At 45.9% G+C, this 18,626-nt stretch overlaps 1 long non-coding RNA gene across 1 annotated transcript in view; it reads right to left on the bottom strand.

Annotated features, from left to right (window-relative positions):
- Window positions 1-2,738: 2,738 nt before the first annotated feature.
- LOC310713272 overlaps window positions 2,739-18,626 on the bottom strand; it is a 204,401-nt gene continuing 188,513 nt past the window's right edge. Inside the window, exon 3 of the long non-coding RNA XR_014529173.1 lies at window positions 2,739-2,761. This is a non-coding gene — a long non-coding RNA (uncharacterized lncRNA). The remainder of the gene's footprint in view (window positions 2,762-18,626) is intronic.

Here is an 18,626-nt window from a genome sequence, read left to right as displayed (position 1 = left end):
CAGGCATCCGCACAACATGACCAACGAAGTTGATGTAAGCCTCATGCAGTCTAACCGGGCTTACTCTCAAGTAAGAATACAGGAGAATTTCATTCAGTCTGCATTCTTAGGTGAAGTGTCCTAATTTGCACCCCTGAGGTTGCTTCCAGATGACTTACATTGAGCCTTCGTCCTGATTCGCTTGCGCAAAGTTTGTGGGGAGGTTCTACAATTTCTGCTCTATATTGTGCAATCGTTCTGGCTTGTTTGCAGGGTGGTTACATGATGTCATGTGGCTCATTCGGATTCTGAACTTCTCTGAATTTTGCAAGTTAGGTTTTGGCTGGGGAAAAATGAACCAAATCACATTTAAGAAATGTGTATTTGAGAAATGCATACCTTGAAATAAGATATGTATTCAAATATTATTTTGCCATAAGATGCATATATGCATACTTATTTATTTATTTATTTATTTATTTGTTATACAGTACCGCCCTATACCTGGAGGTCTCAGTATGTATATATATGTATATACATATGGAAAAAAATCATATGAAAGAAATGTGAATAATTCAAAAGGTAAAATAAGTGATACAATTAGTCCAATACATGTAAAATGATTAACAATACATTATGCTTTTTATGAAAGGATTCCAAATATTGTTGTATTTATCCACACACAATCTGTGCCCAAAAGCAATCTGTTCAGATTTTGCTAGAGTTGTCATATCTTCTATCCAGTGATCGAAGGGAACCATGGTGTTAACTTTCCAATTAATTAATACCAGTCTTTCAGCATAAGTAAGGGCGCAGGAGTCCCTTTATGTTGACCCTTTGTCAACCCCCATAATATTATTATAATATTAAAATAATACCATCAGCTGGCCATTTTAGATTTCCCCCCAAAGTACTTATGCATTTTAGTACTTTTCTCCAAAATCTTATGTCAGACATTGCATAAACATAGGTTTCAAAGAAACCTCTCCTTATTATATTTCCAGCAGCTTGTGTTTGTAGATAGCACCTTTCTAAACAAGTGTACGGGAGTCCAATAAATTCTAAATATTGATTTTTGTTGTATAAGACATTTTAAATATAAATTTTCACGAGGATTAAAAAAACACACCAGATACTAATGCAGAGCAAGAATGGATTTATCAATGAAAATTGTGGAAGCTGTGGGGGTCTCTTCCGGAATGGGGGTCGCTTGGCAAAAGACCAAATCAAGACTCAGTTGCAAGTTTTCAAGAGACTGAAATCAATTCTTTTTGGCGCAAGCATTGTTCAACCTAAGAGGCCCTTTGACCTCTGGCGGTTTATGAAACCTTCTGTGTCCAAACAGATGAAAATCTGAAAGACACAATATCTCTCTTGTATGAAACTCTGGTGGCAGACAAGAAAACAGTCTCTTATTAGGTTTGACGGCAAAGTGAGAAGATAATCTGAAGCAACACATAACTGACATGCAATGGAAAACGCTCTGGCCGAGAACTCCCTTAAAAGCAATTCTAGCTTGTGTCAGAGCAGCAACACTGGAAGTAATTTATAGATAGCACTTCACACCGGTTAGGACAAATCAAGTGAATAGTGACCCATCCAACACCTCTGGGAGAAATCGTATTAAGAGGGGAAGTTTCTACCACATTTGGTGGGGCTGCCCGATAATCCAGGTTTTTCTGGCAGCGTGTGTTACAAGAAATCCTGGCAGTGAGCTGAAGGAAGAGTTCTATTTAGCTGGCTGCAGCCTCTGGAAGTTCCTGACCAGGACTTGTAAACAGGGGCATTTACAGGGCATTTTGAGGGTGAGTGCTGTCTCACAGTGCATGTAGGACCAAAAAACATGGAGCTGTGGCAATGACCTGCAACACCTGTGCCACGTTTGACTTCCTGCCTGAGAACATGCAAAACGACACTTGCAAGCTAGTGGCCTTGCTAGAAAAGAAAGAATAGCAACTTGAACTAGGAGTCCCGGTTCCCAGCTTGATATCGCAGTAAGTTTAGGTAATAAAAAATGAGGATTTATTGCAAAAACAGACAGATAGATCTGGACAGCTCTAACAAAGCCCATTTACTCAAGATGACCCTTCTGAAGACTCCTTCCAGTATCCACAGAATATATTGGACTTTTGCACCTTACGTATCTTGTTTTGCTTCCTGTCTAGCAGCCCTCCCCTTCGCCGACTGTGTGGACTTTTGGGATCAGCTCCGAGCTCTGCCTTTTCAGAGAGGCTGTCTCTTGAGTTTGTTCACTTCATTTTGTGCTTCCTGTGAGCTTCGGCTGTGTTCTAGACTGCTCTCATTGTTGATTAGTCGTTTAGTCATGTCCGACTCTTCGGAACCCCCTGGACCAGAGCACGCCAGGCACTCCTGTCTTCCACTGCCTCCCACAGTTTGGTCAAACTCATGCTCTCAGCCTGCTCTCAGCTACTGCCTTATCAGCCTGCCCGTCAAGGAGGAACATGACACACCACAGCTGAGCTGTCACCTCCTGTTTTGGGCCAGAGGAGCAAGGGCAGCAGCTGCAGACCTTGGGACTCCCTCGGAAGGTGGTGGACTCTCCTTCTTTGCAAGTTTTTCAAAAGAGATTGGGTGGCCATCTGTCATGGATGCTTTTGTTGAGATTCCTGCATTGCAGGGGATTGGACTAGACTCCTGGTAAAGGTAAAGGGACCCCTGACTGTTAGGTCCAGTCGTGGCTGACTCTGGGGTTGTGGCGCTCATCTCGCTTTATTGGCCAAGGGAGCCGGCGTACAGCTTCCAGGTCATGTGGCCAGCAGGACTAAGCCGCTTCTGGCGAACCAGAGCAGCACATGGAAACAGCGTTTACCTTCCTGCCGGAGCGGTACCTTCCTGCCGGAGCGGTACCTTCCTGCCAGAGCGGTACTTGCACTTTGACATGCTTTCAAACTGCTAGGTTGGCAGGAGCAGGGACCGAGCAACGGGAACTCACCCCGTCGTGGGGATTCGGACCACCGACCTTCTGATTGGCAAGTCCTAGGCTCTGTGGTTTAGCCCTGGGGTCCCTACCAACTCTACAATTGACATTGAAATACTTTATTGTCACTTGTACAACTTGTATACAGTGAGATTACACGAGCACCCCCCAATCAGTTCTCTTAGTCTTAATGAGGCAAGGAAAGAAGGGCTACCCTTATGCTATTCATATAATCAGTTATCAGTAATCAATTTATTCACATATGCTCACACATAATCAGGGTTTACAGTATTTTTATAATCCATTTTGAATCAAAGGAAAGCTTTTGCCTTAGCTAACTGCAAACTGCTTGGAACAGCAACTTTAGAACTGACCTTTCACCTAGAAACATCCTTGTACCCGAGGGGAAAAGGGAAGCCATGAATCAGAAGACACTGGTACAAAGTCCCCCTCAAATGCAGGCTAAAATAGTCCACAGAACAGGAAGGGCCAAACCACAAAAACTCCAGATGCAGAATGCCTTGGGGGGAGGTAGCCCAGGAGATTCCCTCCCTGAGTCTGAGTTCTGTCAGAACTAGGGAAAAGGTCAGATTGTGCATCATTGTGCATCATTTGTGCAGACAATGGAAAGCAGAACTTGGGAGTGAACTCTGCGCTCGGCCAGGAGCTGGGAGTATGGCAAGAAGCACGCTAATTGGCTATTTTTCGCTGGCATTCGTGACTGTCTCATGATTGTCTCATGATCTGTGATTTGCTGTGATTTGCTCAGGTATAAAGACCTCAGGATTTGTGTTTCTCGGGGTCCCAGTCCTTCTGGAAAAGATTCCAACTGGGTCCATTATTGCTCATCAATAAAACCCTCACCTTCTTTTTCTCCAAAAGCTGTGTCTGTCTGATCCTTGTTACACTCTAAGTGGGTACCACTTTACTTTCACGTGCTACATTAATTCCCCTCGTTTACTGACGCACACCCACCAAACCCAAAAGTCTGTTGCCCTATTGTTATCTTTTCATTCAGCAGCCTAGCAGCCCACAGATAGAAGCTGTTCTTTACCCTGTTGGTACCACTAATCATGCTTCTATATCTTCTGCCCGAGGGCAGGAGATCAAGAAAGTGCCGGCCAGGGTGTGAATCATCCCTGAGAATTTTCCTCACTCTCCTGAAGCAACCTTCTTCTGCTATTTAATCCAGCAGATTCACGGGACAGCCCATAATATCTTGTGCTGTATTCACCACCCTCTGTCAGCACTCCCTATCAGTTGAAGTCAAACCAGCGTCCCACACCGTGATGCAGTAGGAAAGGACACTTTCTATTGTGGACCAGTAGAAGGAGATCATCAAATGTTGATTGGCATCATTCTTCTGCAATACTCTGAGGAGATGGAGTCTCTGTTGGACTTTCTTAACCACCTGGGTTGTATTGATCTTCCAAGTAAGGTCTTCATTAAGATAAACTCCTAGGAATTTGAAGGAAGAGACTCTCTCCACACAGCCCTCCCTTTATGTATTCTATCTAATACATAAAGATCTGATCCTCTTCTTTCTCACAACATGAAATAGCAAGGTACTGGCTTTATCCCCCATCATTGACCTCACAGGGTTGGTGGTCCAAAGTGTGAGAAATCGCCCTGGCAGGAAAATTTAACCAATGTGAGCAGAATAAATTGTGTGAAAGTAAAAGACTCGTTCATTGGCATTAGGTCCATATTGTAAAAGCTATGGTTTTCCCAGTAGTGATGTATGGAAGTGAAAGCTGGACTATAAAGAAGGCTGATCGCTGAAGAATTGATGCTTTTGAATTATGGTGCTGGAGGAGACACTTGAGAGTCCCATGGACTACAAGAAGATCAAACCTAGCCATTCTGAAGGAAATCAGCCCTGAGTGCTCACTGGAAGGACAGATCCTGAAGCTGAAGCTCCAAGACTTTGGCCACCTCATGAGAAGAGAAGACTCCCTGGAAAAGACCCTGATGTTGGGAAAGATGGAGGGCACAAGGAGAAGGGGACAACAGAGGACGAGATGGTGGGACAGTGTTCTCGAAGCTACCAGCATGAGTTTGACCAAACTGAGGGATGCAGTGGAAGACAGGAGGGCCTGGCGTGCTCTGGTCCATGGGGTCACGAAGAGTCGGACACGACTAAACAACTCAACAACAACAACAACAGCTCGCCACATAGATAGTGAATCAAACCTAATCTGACTTAATGTCCTCTTACGTTGTGTTCACATGGCAGCATATTCTTGTGACTTTTCTCGAACCAATAAATGCCACATTATGTCCAAGCTTTTACAGGACCTAAAAGTCACTTCTGGAAACATGGCGGAATATAGTGCAAGCTTTAGTGCTCATTTCTGTGTTGTTTGCTTCCAGAAAGAAAGAAAAATCTGTCTGAGAATTCTTCTAGTTAAGTGATTGAATACACACATTACAAGTATACGGCCCTAATTGATCTGCATTTAAGGGATTTCAGGTGGCGAGAGCTGGAAATGATATTTGCCAAAGATCTGGTAGTGCCACTGAAAAGTGCTGCTGAAAAGAAGCTACATGATTTATGCCTATTGCATGCATGTTTCTACACAGACCTGCATTATTTCCCACACAACTGGAAGCCTTCAGCTGCCCCATCTGCAACAAAACATGTCTCTCCCCTATCAATCTCTACAGCCACAACAGGCGCTGTAACTCTTAAGTGGTGTGAGTTTAGCCCCAAAGGCTCACTCCTCCATTGTCTCCTGAGACAGACAGACGCCAACCAATAACAGAGTCCCTAAAATGCCACGACACCAACCATCTCCTCCCTACAGAGTCTCCTTCTTCTCCTCAGGTTGAGGAATGCACTTAAACGTTTCTAATTTGTCTTGTTTGGAGAGAGGGCATCATTTGGGTTGTGTTTTATGGGGGCCCAGTTCATTTTACTTCCTGTAAATTGTCGCGTTAGTTATTAGGGTTTCTGGGAAGTTGTAAATTCACCCTCCTATCTTCATCACACAGTTTATGTTGTTTTACAGTTTCATTAATAGGTTCTCTCCTGGCTGGGTTGATGAAAGTTATTGACCTAATCATAACCTATTAATTATGACAGTAAATCCCCCCACGAGGAGAAGTTTTACTGTGCAAATGTTACTTGGAAAAACTGCAAGGTTTAAGCTGGAGCCTCAAGAACTTTAAATCTAAGTTAAGTTGCTCTCGGTGGAAGGTTGGAGAGGAGAGGTCTGTGGTGAGACAAATGGGGATATGTTCAGAAAGTGAGGTCTACCCAATATTTTTCTGTATAACAATATAAATTTTAAAACTTCCACCGGTTCTGGTTTATTTTGCCAAGTGATACCAGAAGCCAGAGTTGCTTAGAGATGGAGGGCTGGAAAAAACAGCCATCTTTGGCAATTCAATTTTCCCTCAGTATTGTGTTCCATCAGACACATTTCTGCATCAGCTCGCAATTGCAAGTCCCTATAAAAATCCAATTGCAAGTCCCTATAAAAAAAATGGAATTTTCTTGGCAGGGATACTGGAGTGGCTTGCCGGTTCCTCCTCCAGGTGGATCACGTTTGGTCAAAACTCTCCACTATGACCTGTCCATCTTGGGTGCCCTGCTCGGCATAGTTCATAGCTTCTCTGAGTTATTCACGCCCCTTCTCCACGGCAAGGCAGTGATCCATGAAGGGGAAGACAACTGGATTTTATGGTGCTGGAGGAGACTCTTGAGAGTCCCATGGACTGCAAGAAGATCAAACCTCTCCATTCTGAAGGAAATCAGCCCTGAGTGCTCACTGGAAGGACGGATTGTGAAGCTGAGGCTCCAAGACTTTGGCCACCTCATGAGAAGAGAAGACTCCCTGGAAAAGACCCTGATGTTGGGAAAGAAGGAGAAGGGGATGACAGAGGACGAGATGGTGGGACAGTGTTCTCAAAGCTACCAGCATGAGTTTGACCAAACTGCGGGAGGCAGTGGAAGACAGGAGGGCCTGGAGTGCTCTGGTCCATGGGGTCACAAAGAGGCGGACACGACTAAACAACAACACATGAAAATCCAGCGGCATTTTAGTGTGCATTTTGGGCAATATGCACATTTCTGCAAGCGGTTGTGCCCGATATGCAGATTTTATTTTCACCTATATATTTATTTGTACGAACATTTCCCCCTAAGATATAATCACCGTCATCAGCGCTTGTTCATTTGTACGCTGCCTTTCCGTGGTTAAAAAAAATCACGCTCAAGGTAGCTTACAACATGAAAAGATTTATATAATTACAAAAATATAACAAAAGCCGTCATAGGCAATAAATGTAAACATCTCAATAAGTATACAATAAAACTGAACAATCCCCACAAAAGTCATAATAGGATCTCACGATATGGATGCAAAAATTAATCATTCCAGTAACATAAAAATTAAGCAGCCGCAAAATTAATTCTTGACCCCAATCAGAAAAAAACCCTTCAATAATACCCAGCTGCAAGAGTCTCTAGGCATCTTGAGCTGCACATTCTGCAGCATTTTTCTACAAGGATGGTCTCTGGCCTCTTCAGCAACCTCAGATTTTGTAGCTGAAACCAGCCAAGACCCTCCCAGGCAGGTTGGAAAGAGACTAGCGAGACAGGAAGCAGGTCTTGCAGGACTAACAGCAAATACAGTACAGTGGTACCTCGGGTTACAGACGCTTCAGGTTACAGACTCTGCTAACCCAGAAATAATACCTCAGGTTAAGAACTTTGCTTCAGGATGAGAACAGAAATCGTGCTCCGGCAGTAAGGCAGCAGCAGGAGGCCCCATTAGCTAAAGTGGTGCTTCAGGTTAAGAACAGTTTCACGTTAAGAATGGACCTCCGGAATGAATTAAGTACTTAACCCAAGGCACCACTGTATATAGAATCATTTAATTGTAGCATTGGGGGATATACGCAAGGCTCATCTAGTCAAACCCCTGTAGTGCAGGAATCACAGCTAAATAAATCTACTTCTTTAGACTACTGCAATGTGCTCTACGTGGGGCTACCTTTGAAGGTGACCTGGAAACTGCAACTAATCCAGAATGCGGCAGCTAGACTGGTGACTGGGAGCAGCTGCCACATAACACTGGTCCTGAGAGATCTGCATTGGCTCCCGGTACGTTTCCAACCACAATTCAAAGTGTTGGTGCTGACCTTTAAAGCCCTAAACGGCCTCAGTCCAGTATACCTGAAGGAGCATCTCCACTCTCAATGTTCAGCCCGGACACTGAGATCCAGCGCCGAGGGCCTTCTGGCGGTTCCCTCACTGTAGAAGTGAGGTTACAGGGAACCAGGCAGAGGGCCTTCTCGGTGGTGGCACCCGTCTCCTGTCAGATGTCAAGGAGTTTTACAATCTTTTAATATACCTGAAGGAGCATCTCCACCCTCGTATTCTAATTTTCCAAGTTTCACCTGTATTTTTTAGGGGGGAAACCTAGTCTTAAACAAGAAAAAATACGGTAGTTTTTGTTGTTGTTGTTGTTATGCCGCTTTCGCCCCCTGCACAATAATGTCTGAAACTCGTGCTCCTGAACTTCTCTCTCCTTCGCCGGTGCAGGGAACTCTGCCAAGGACAGAAGCCAACAGAGAGGGAAAGAGGTGGGTAGGGGGGAGGAGGAGGAAGGGAGACCTTGTCCAGGGAGAGAATAATCTTCTCCCTGTCTGCTCCCTGTCCCCTGCGCTCAGGGAGCTTGTCACATGAAGTGTGAGACCTCACGGCACACAGCTGGAGCCGAGAGCGCAGGTAGCCCAGACTTGCAGAATGTTCTCCAGACTACAGAAAGCAGGCCGGCAGTGCCATTAAAAATGCCCCACCAGGGACAACCTTTCGCGGATGTGTCACCCGGGGACAGCTGCAGCCCACATCTGGGAACATCTGGGGGAAGTCACTTTCGCTCTCAGGCAGCCTCTCCGTAACTTTTGCAGACAGGGAGTGCATTTTCACAGGTGCCGGGAACCTGCCGATGTCTACACCATTAATTTGATTTTGAATTGATTTTAGAATGAATTGATTTTAGAATGTATTTCAGTTAATTGATTGTGGTTTTATGTAAACTGTGTTATTTCTACTGTTGTTAGCTGCTCTGACGGCTGAGGAGGGCAGGATATAAATAAAATTCATTATTATTATTATTATTATTATTATTATTATTATTACGCCGCATCACAGAGACACTGCCTGCCATTGCTCCAGATCTTTGTGCCTCACAGTGATAATTAATAATAATAATAATAATAATAATAATAATAAGCAGGTCACATTTTACTTAGAACCTCAGGCCATAGCTGTCAAACGTCCCTTATTTGGCGGGAAACTCCCTTATCCCAGCGCTGCATCCTGCTGCTGTCCCTTATTGATGATGTCCCTTAAATTTCCCAGGTTTCAAAGGAAGCAGCTCCTCTCCCTCCCTCCCTGCCGGCCAGGGAGGAGGGAGGCTCCAACTGTGTTGCTTGGCTGCGTTGCTCACCCAATAAGGAGTCTAAGAACGACTGGGGGGTGGAGCTTGCCTGCCTTGTGCCAATCAAATCGCCACGTTGCCTGGGGACTCGCCTTTGCTCAGCACTTCCCAGCGGAGAGGTGACGGTGGTTTTCCTTGCTGCATCCCCTTTGCAGGGTTGCTGCGCTGTGGGAACCACCGCTTGAGGTTTCGTTTGGCTGCTGGCTGGGCTTTCTGACTTTGGCTCGGAGGGGCTCAGAAGTTGAACATACCAGTCTTCGGGAAATCCCTTATTTTGGCTGCTGATCCCTTATTTCCGAGGCTGCTGGTCCCTTATTTTCAAATCTGTAAGTTGACAGCTATGCCTCAGGCCCTCCAGGAAGAGACCCATCTGGCCCTCCAAGATGCTCTGTTTGGCCCTCGGAATGCTCCCAGGCCATGCCCTTATCCCACCCAGTTCTGCACTCCAAATACCCTCCAACATCTCAAGTCTCAAAACTGGGGCACACGTCTTCCCGCCCACACTCCCGCGCAAATCATGTGACCTGCGAGAGATCACAGAGCCCGAAAGATGCACTTTGGGGGCTATACTCATACAGCACCCCAAAACATGTGGCCTCAAAAAAGATCATGGCCTCAAAAAAAGTGGGAGGTTTTTTTAGGTGGGGAAGTGCTTTTGGGGGGGGGGAGATCTCAGTGCAAAATCATGTGAGATCATGGCACCCCAAATTGCTCCCGTGCTCTCACATGAGAAAATTTGATGTCCCACTTTTCCCAGGACACTTGCGGGATGTTGTTGTTGTTTAGTCGTTTAGTCGTGTCTGACTCTTCGTGACCCCCTGGACCAGAGCACGCCAGGCCCTTCTGTCTTCCACTGCCTCCCACAGTTTGGTCAAACTCATGCTGGTAGCTTCGAGAACACTGTCCCACCATCTCATCCTCTGTCGTCCCCTTCTCCTTGTGCCCTCCATCTTTCCCAACACCAGGGTCTTTTCCAGGGAGTTTTCTCTTCTCATGAGGTGGCCAAAGTCTTGGAGCCTCAGTCTTGGAGCCTCAGTGAGCACTCAGGGCTGATTTCCTTCAGAATGGAGAGGTTTGATCTTCTTGCAGTCCATGGGACTCTCAAGAGTCTCCTCCAGCACCAGAATTCAAAAGCATCAATTCTTCGGCGATCAGCCTTCTTTATGGTCCAGCTCTCACTTCCATACATCACTACTGGGAAAACCATAGCTTTAACTATACGGACCTTTGTTGGCAAGGTGATGTCTCTGCTTTTTAAGATGCTGTCTAGGTTTGTCATTGCTTTTCTCCCAAGAAGCAGGCGTCTTTTAATTTCGTGGCTGCTGTCACCATCTGCAGTGATCATGGAGCCCAAGAAAGTAAAATCTCTCACTGCCTCCATTTCCTCCCCTTCTATTTGCCAGGAGGTGATGGGACCAGTGGCCACGATATTCGTTTTTTTGATGTTGAGCTTACTTGCAGGATACACACTCCAAATGTTTTTCCTTGGCTGCAAAGTGTCCTTGAATGCTGATGGCGCCTCTTTTCCTTGACTAATTTCAGGATAGCAAAGGCAATGCATGCACGGAACCAGCCTACTGCACAAAGGTAAAATTAACACCCATTGCCCTGCTCACCGTTGCAATGTGGCCCTCGGGAAGTTGTCTAGAATGGAATGTGGCCCTCGAGCTGAAAAGGTTCACCCAGGACTCCAATTCTTATTCTGTTCTTTCGTGTACAGTCCTTTTCTCTCTCTCTCTCTCTGATTTATCCCTCATGTAACCTTGAGTTTATTTCACGGTCAGGAATCTAACCGCTAAATGTTACGTTACCAGTTTAACCAGCTGATTTATCCCCCCTCTCTTCATGCATTACTTCACGGCACGGGCTTTAAATGTTAATTTTAATAATAAAATTTATATGTCTCTGGTGCTTTCTGTGTCTGTGTGTTTGTGTGTGCAGACATGCGTGTCCGCCAGGGCCATCATTTCACAGGATGAGGGTTTTAAAATTAAATGTCCTAATGCCAGCTTAATTGCCTGATTTATATAGAGGGGTGTCCTGCAACTTTAACCCGTGCATGGATGAAGAGAGGGTTGGATGCCCAGGTGGACTCTGGGGAATGGCTTCAGTTAGGATATTTTTTATTGGGGGGGGGGATACTGGAGAGGTCAGGATCCTGTTCTGTGAACTATACTGTGGTTTGCGAAGGAATATCCCTCCTCGGGTTTACTTGGCTATTGAATCTAGGCACACATCATGAGCCCTGCAGATCTTTTGGAATTGGGCAAGCAGCGATGCATGAGGAGGAAGAAAAATATGGGGCCCAAGAATGAGTCATAGAATTATGGAGCTGGAAGGGACCCTGAGAATCATCTAGTCCATGAGTAGGCAACCTAAGGCCCGGGGGCCAAATCCAGCCCAATTGCCTTCTAAATCCGGGCCGCAGATGGTCCAGGAATCATCGTGTTTTTACATGAGTAGAACGTGCCCTTTTATTTAAAATGCATCTCTGGGTTATTTGTGGGGTCTACCTGGTGTTTTTACATGAGTAGAATGTGTCCGCTGTCTTTGTCCATGGGGTTTTCTTGGCTTGCTGGTTCCTGCTCCAGGTGGATCACATTTGGTCAAAACTCTCCATTATGACCTGTCCATCTTGGGTGGCCCTGCACGGCATAGCTCATATTTTCTCTGAGTTATTCAAGCCCCTTCGCCACGGCAAGGCAGTGATCCATGAAGCAGTGTTGGAGTCCCATGAAGCAGTCCCATGGACTGCAAGAAGATCAAACCTCTCCATTCCTAAGGAAATCAGCATCGAGTGCTCACTGGAAGGACAGATCCTGAAGCTGAGGCTCCAAGACTTTGGGCCACCTCATGAGAAGAGAAGACTCCCTGGAAAAGACGCTGATGTTGGGAAAGATGGAGAGCACAAGGAGAAGGGGACGACAGAGTGCGAGATGGTGGGACAGTGTTCTCGAAGCTACAAACATGAGTTTGACCAAACTTTGGGAGGCAGTGGAGGACAGGAGTGCCTGGCATGCTCTGGTCCAAGGGGTCACAAAGAGGCGGACATGACTAAACGACTAAACAACAACAACAAGAATGTATCCTTTTATTTAAAATGCATCTCTGGGTTATTTGTGGGGCATAGGAATTCGTTCATTTCCCCCCCAAAAAAATATAGTCCGGCCCCTCACAAGGTCTGAGGGACAGTGGACCAGCCCCCTGCTGAAAAAGTTTGCTGACCCCTGATTTAGTCCAATCACCTTCAATACAGGAATTTCAACTAAAGCATCCATGACGGGATGGCCATCCCACCTCTGCTTAAAAACCTTCAAGGAAGGAGAGTCCACAACTTCCCGACGGAGACCGTTCCACTGTTGAACAGCTCTTACCATCAGAAAGTTCTTCCTGATGTTGAGTCGGAATCTCCTTTCTGGTAATTTGAAGCCATAGGTTCGAGTCCTACCCCCTGGATTAGCAGAAAACCAGCTCATTTTTCTTGCGACGGCCCTTCCGATATTTGAAGATGACGAGAACATCAAAGACCTTCTGCCAGACGCGCAAGGGTTAAGAGGTTTTTGGATTTCCGAAATCAGGTCAGTAACAGGAAAAGTCCAAGGGTGAGGGTCTCTAAGGGATCAAAGTCCACCTGCACCGCAGTGACCCTCTTCCTTCTTCTCTTTTTACAGGCTCTGAAACGCTGCCTGTTTGGCCTGAAGAAACCTACTCTTTTTTAATTGAAATGGACAGAGGCTATTGACTAGCTATCAAAATTCATATCAATGCAGCACTTCATTTTCCAGCACCTCAGCAGCCTTCTTCCCAGCCCACCAACCCATCAATTCCCACCCACCCCACACTCACATTTTTCAGCCAGAAGAGAGATGTCACGCAAGCCAACGTTCCCATGAAAAGCCGTAGTAATGGCAGCCGGTCCCGGGGCAGAAATGGGCAACCAATGGGTGGGAGGAAGAAGAGAATAATATCCTTGCTTAGAAAAGTCTCCATCTCCCCTCCTCTTAAATAACTGGAATGTTTTAAAATTAATTGATTGACTATTAAAGACTAATATAATTTTGATGATGTAGCCTATCTTTTCAGCCATTGATTATTTTTTTTCAAGTCAGAGTTCCATCTTTCTATATTCACGTTGGAGAAGAAGAGATGAAATTGCTGGCCAGAAAGACACTCACCCCAGGAAATGGCTGGAATTAATCTGATCTGTCATGGGGTCTTTGGGGAAGTGGGGAGGGAGTCCTACTGGGACGATTCAGCCCAATTTCAGATCCAAGAGTGAACAGCTTGTCTTTCATTCTAAATACAGTGGTATTTTGGATCTCAAACACCTTGGTTCTCAAACGCCAAAAACCTGGAAGTAAGGTGAAATATACTCGGAGTCGAGTGTGGATTTCATGCTCTTTATTCAGCTCATAGTAGTGAGGAATGGAAGTTCCCCCGAAATGTCTGCTTTATATACATTATTTACACAATGGGCCCCATGTGATTGGCTAGTTCTGGGATTCTCCTGTAGGCCAATCAGGTTGCGGATTCACTTCCACCTGGAGTTGGATTGGGTGGCTCCTGCGGACCAATCAGACTGCTGCATTCTGAATCCTATTATTCTAGGAGCAATCCGACTGCTGCAATTTGGATCCTATTCAACTCAGTACATAAAATAAAGGTTCTGGGTTTTGAACCTTTTTCGGAAGCTGAACGTCCGACGTGGCTGTCGACTATTGTTTCCGGGGCGCCTGCAGCAATCAGAAGCTTGTGCCTTGGTTTTTGAACATTTCAGAAGTCAAACAGACTGCCGGAACGGATTAAGTTTGGCACTTTTGTTTTTGCTATTTATTTTGCGTTTTTGTTTTTGAGGCTTTTTCAGTTAATTTGTTTTTGTGACTGTGTGGAACCCAGTTCAGCTAGTGATTGATTGATTGATTGATTGATCGTGTGACTGTGGAATTGGATAAAAGCCCCGCATTCAAACAATGACTATCACCAGTGCAGGTAAGAAAAAAATTAATTTTTATTTTTATTATCTACAATACTGTTGTATTTATTTTATAGTACAGCACATTGATTATTGCTTTCATTTTATGGATCTGTGGTCTCATTAGATAGTAAAATTCATGTTAAATGGCTGTTTTAGGGGTTGTTTATAAAAGTCTGGATGCTTGTTGCGTTGTGGGTTAAACCACAGAGCCCGGGACTTGCTGATTGGAAGGTCGGCGGTTCGAATCCCTGCGACGGGGTGAGCTCCCGTTACTCGGTCCCTGCTCCTGCCAACCTAGCAGTTTGAAAGCACATCAAAGTGCAAGTAGATAAATAGGTACCACTCCGGCGGGAAGGTAAACGGCATTTCCATGTGCTGCTCTGGTTCACCAGAAGAGGCTTAGTCATGCTGCCACATGACCCGGAAGCTGGACGCCGACTCCCTTGGTTCAGTCTGAATCTCCTTCCTTGCAACTTGAAGCCATTGGTTTTGTTTGTACCCTCCAGAGTAGGAGGACATTACACTTTCTCCATCTTCCATGGGACAGCCCTTCAGGTGTTTGAAGGTGGCAATCATTTCTCCTCTTAGTCTCCTCTTCTCCAGGCTCCTTCAACCATTCCTCATAAGGCTTGGTTTCCAGACCCTTGATCATCTTGGTCACCCTCCTCTGCACACCTTCCAGCTTGTTGACATCCTTCTCAAATTGAGGTGCCCTGGACACAGTGTTCCAGGTGTGCTCTCAACAAGGCAGAACAGTACTATTATTTCCCTAGATCTGGACCCCATCCATCAGTAGACGCAGCCTAAAACAGCATTAGTTGATGATGATGATGATGATGATAAATTTTTATTTATACCCCACCCTTCCCAGTTCAGAAACTGGGCTCAGGGCGGCCAACAACAAATTTAAAACACTTAATTGATGCAACAAAAAACAGCATAAAATACAGTATGAAACATGAATAACAATAAATTCAGAATTCAAAAATCAGTTTAGGAGGAAAATCCATCCAATAAACATTAGATGATCCCCCGGGCTAGCTGGCTAAATTAGCCCTATTTGGGCCAGTGAGGAGACCAGGGGAGAATTAGCTGTGGGATCCCAGAGCGGGTAATCTTCATAAAAAGGGGAGGGGGAGGGAAGGAAGGGGAATAAAAGTTCAGGCTAAGTTCAAGCTGAAAGCCAGGAATAGTTCTGTCTTACAGGCCCTGCAGAAGGAAGTTAAATCCTGCAGGACCCTGGTCTCCTGGGACAGAGCATTCCACCAGGTCGGAGCCATCGCTGAGAAAGCCCTGGTGAAGGATAATCTGACTTCCTTAGGGCCCGGGACCTCTAAACTATGGTGTAGAGCCAGTGTGGTGTAGTGGTTAAGAGCGGTAGATTCGTAATCTGGGGAACTGGATTCGCGTCTCCGCTCCTCCACATGCAGCTGCTGGGTGACCTTGGGCCAGTCACACTTCTTTGAAGTCTCTCTGCCTCACTCACCTCACAGAGTGTTTGTTGTGGGGGAGGAAGGGAAAGGAGACTGTTAGCCGCTTTGAGGCTCCTTAAAGGGAGTGAAAGGCAGGATATCAAATCCAAACTCTTCTTCTTCTTCTTCTTATTCATGGACCTTAAGGTCCTCTGCGGGGCAGACCAGGAGAGGCGGTCCCGTAAATATTAGGCCCTAAGCCACAAAGGGCTTTAAAGGTCAAAACCAGCACCTTAAACCTGACCCAACACTCCACCGGGAGTCAGTGTTGCAGGTTGACTCATGTTAAACTTGAGTGACGGAGAGTGCCGGGCAGAGATCTCTGCTGTCCATCTGCATTCTCTTAAGTAGAGATCTTGGATTCCGAGCCAGGGAACTGAGGCACACAAACAACAAGCACAAACCCGACACGTATTCATCTCCGAGGGGTCCTGCTACTTATGCAACCGTCTCGGGAGCCATCCAATCAGTCTAATGCAGTAAAGACCTTGTCACCACATCCTTGCCAACTGTCAGGTCCTATTGAAAGCTCCTCCTTGCTGTCAGATCTGCCGGCGGGAGGCTTCCCTCGCAGACAGGCTTCCCACTTGTAATGGGCCCGGCTCTGCCAATGCCTCCTTACTGTAGAAAATCAATTGGTCTTGAGTGCCTCTGTGGCAATAGGTGTGCACCAAGAATATTTATACACTCACTTAGCGCTGGCTCGGAGAAGGTCTCCAGGCTCTGGAGCTGGAATGGTAGAAATCCATCTTTCCCTGTCTCCATATCTGCATGGGACAAGACAGGCTTTGGAGAGAGCTGTTGTTCTGATTTATTCCGTCACTTCTTGCCCTATCACACGGGGAACGATTCAGGAGCAGAATGCAGAAGAGGAAGGAGCTTTGCAATGAGTGTTGGGGGAAGCCGTCAGATTCCTAAAAAATCATCATCATCCATTGCTCTTCACAAAACAAGGCAGTGGAAGAGTTGAGCTCAATCAACTCTTTCCCATTGAGCCTGGAAAAGAGGAGACTGGGAGAGGATATGATTGTTGTTGTTGTTTAGTCATTTAGTTGTGTCCGACTCATTGTGACCCCATGATGAAGTGGGGACCCATATTCAAGAAGCGATGGCCAGGCCAACCTGCTTAGGGGCTGGAATCAAGATGGGGTCCCAGGAAATCCATCGCCTGCCGTCCAAGTCCATCATTTCCCTTCCAACGGTGAAGCATTGAAAGGAACTTGGCAAAACTGCTGGAGGGTTGCCGAAAAAGCTAGTGTGGGAACGGCGACCTTTGAGGAATGTCCTCGGCTCTCCAGGAATTAATTTTCCATTCATCACTTGGAAAAACTCGACACAATTAACGAGCAGCTAATCACATTTCTCTTCCAAGGCCATGGCATTCTTGAGGGATGAAACACACGATTGTTGTTGAGGAGCCTCAGATACCAGAAGACACCAGATTTGTACAAAGGCAGGGACAAAAGTCACACACAGCGCACCTTTCATGGGATTTTTTTGCCCTCATGGAGGGGGCCAGATTTCAACAGCTTCCGGGGCAGATTAATTTCACAGAAATGTTTGAGGAGGGTGACCTCAGATCATAGCTGTCAACGTTTTTCCGTTTTTTAAGGGAAATTCTCTTATTCAGAATAGGATTCCTCGCAAGAAAAGGGAAAAGTTGACAGCTATGCCTCAGATGGCTTCACAAAGTGGCCCAAGATTTTATTTGTTTCACTGCCCTGTGAAAACAGAGGAAGACATGGCTGTATCCAGGATTTTCTGAGGCCTCGTGGTTACATCACCCATGAGAAGGATGGTGATGTAGAAGACTACAGAGAGGCCATGATTTGCCTAAATTCTGAGGGAGCCTAGAGTGCGCTGGGAGGTAGGCTGCCTGAAGTTAAAGGAGAAATGTCAGAGCCTGTTGGGTCAAGCCAATGGTCATCTGATCTAGCATCCTGTTCTCACAGTGGCCAACCAGATCACAGAAATCACAGGATCATAGAATTGTAGAGTTGGAAGGGACCCTGAGGGTCATCTAGTCCAACCCCCTACAATACAGGAATCTCAGCTGAAGCAGGAATCACAACGGAAGCATCCATGACAGAAGGCCATCCAACCTCTGCTTAAAAACTTCCAGTGAAGGAGAGTCCACCACCTTCCAATTGTTAGGATATTGATGTTCCATTCCACCTAAACAGATGTGTGGAGCTGTTGTATGTCACATGTCTGTTTACATTCCAGCACAGCTTGCTGGGAACTTCCGTTTGTGCATACCTTTTGCGTGTCGAGGTCCCCAAAATAAATTCACAATTCACACATAATTTTTGGCATAATTTTGGCCACAACTTCTTTAAAATACATAATCTGTGAGTGGTTGCTTAGGCATTGGTTAAGACTATCTGTCCCCATGCCTGGGACAGAACTGACTTTCCAAACTCCCTCGGAAGCCAGTGGAGGGAAAGCAATATTGGGGATCAGCTGAGCTGAGTGACAGGCCCTCACCGCTCACCCAACCTGCTCCCCAGGGCTTGCCGGCCCTGGTCCCATTTCAGGGATTGGACGAAATCGTGGCAAGCCCCTGGATTCCTTTACCGGAATTCCCTTCCACACCACCATTGGAGGGGCAGGCCCAGCCTATCCTTACCCCTCCTCCACCAATTTTTATAACCAATGCTTAACCGCAACCTTACAAGTTGTGATGAATTGCTAAGTAGTAGGCAAAAACCAAGTGGCACCAGCCAATCAGCCAAATGGACAAAATTCCTACTAGGTCCCTGCCCCAATGGCAGATGACCCCATGACAGGCAAAGCAAGGTCAACCGGAA

The sequence above is a fragment of the Podarcis liolepis genome (assembly GCF_965112155.1).
Source record: "Podarcis liolepis genome assembly, chromosome: 8".
Taxonomy (NCBI): domain Eukaryota; kingdom Metazoa; phylum Chordata; class Lepidosauria; order Squamata; family Lacertidae; genus Podarcis; species Podarcis liolepis.
This window is presented reverse-complemented; position numbering and strand designations above follow the sequence as displayed.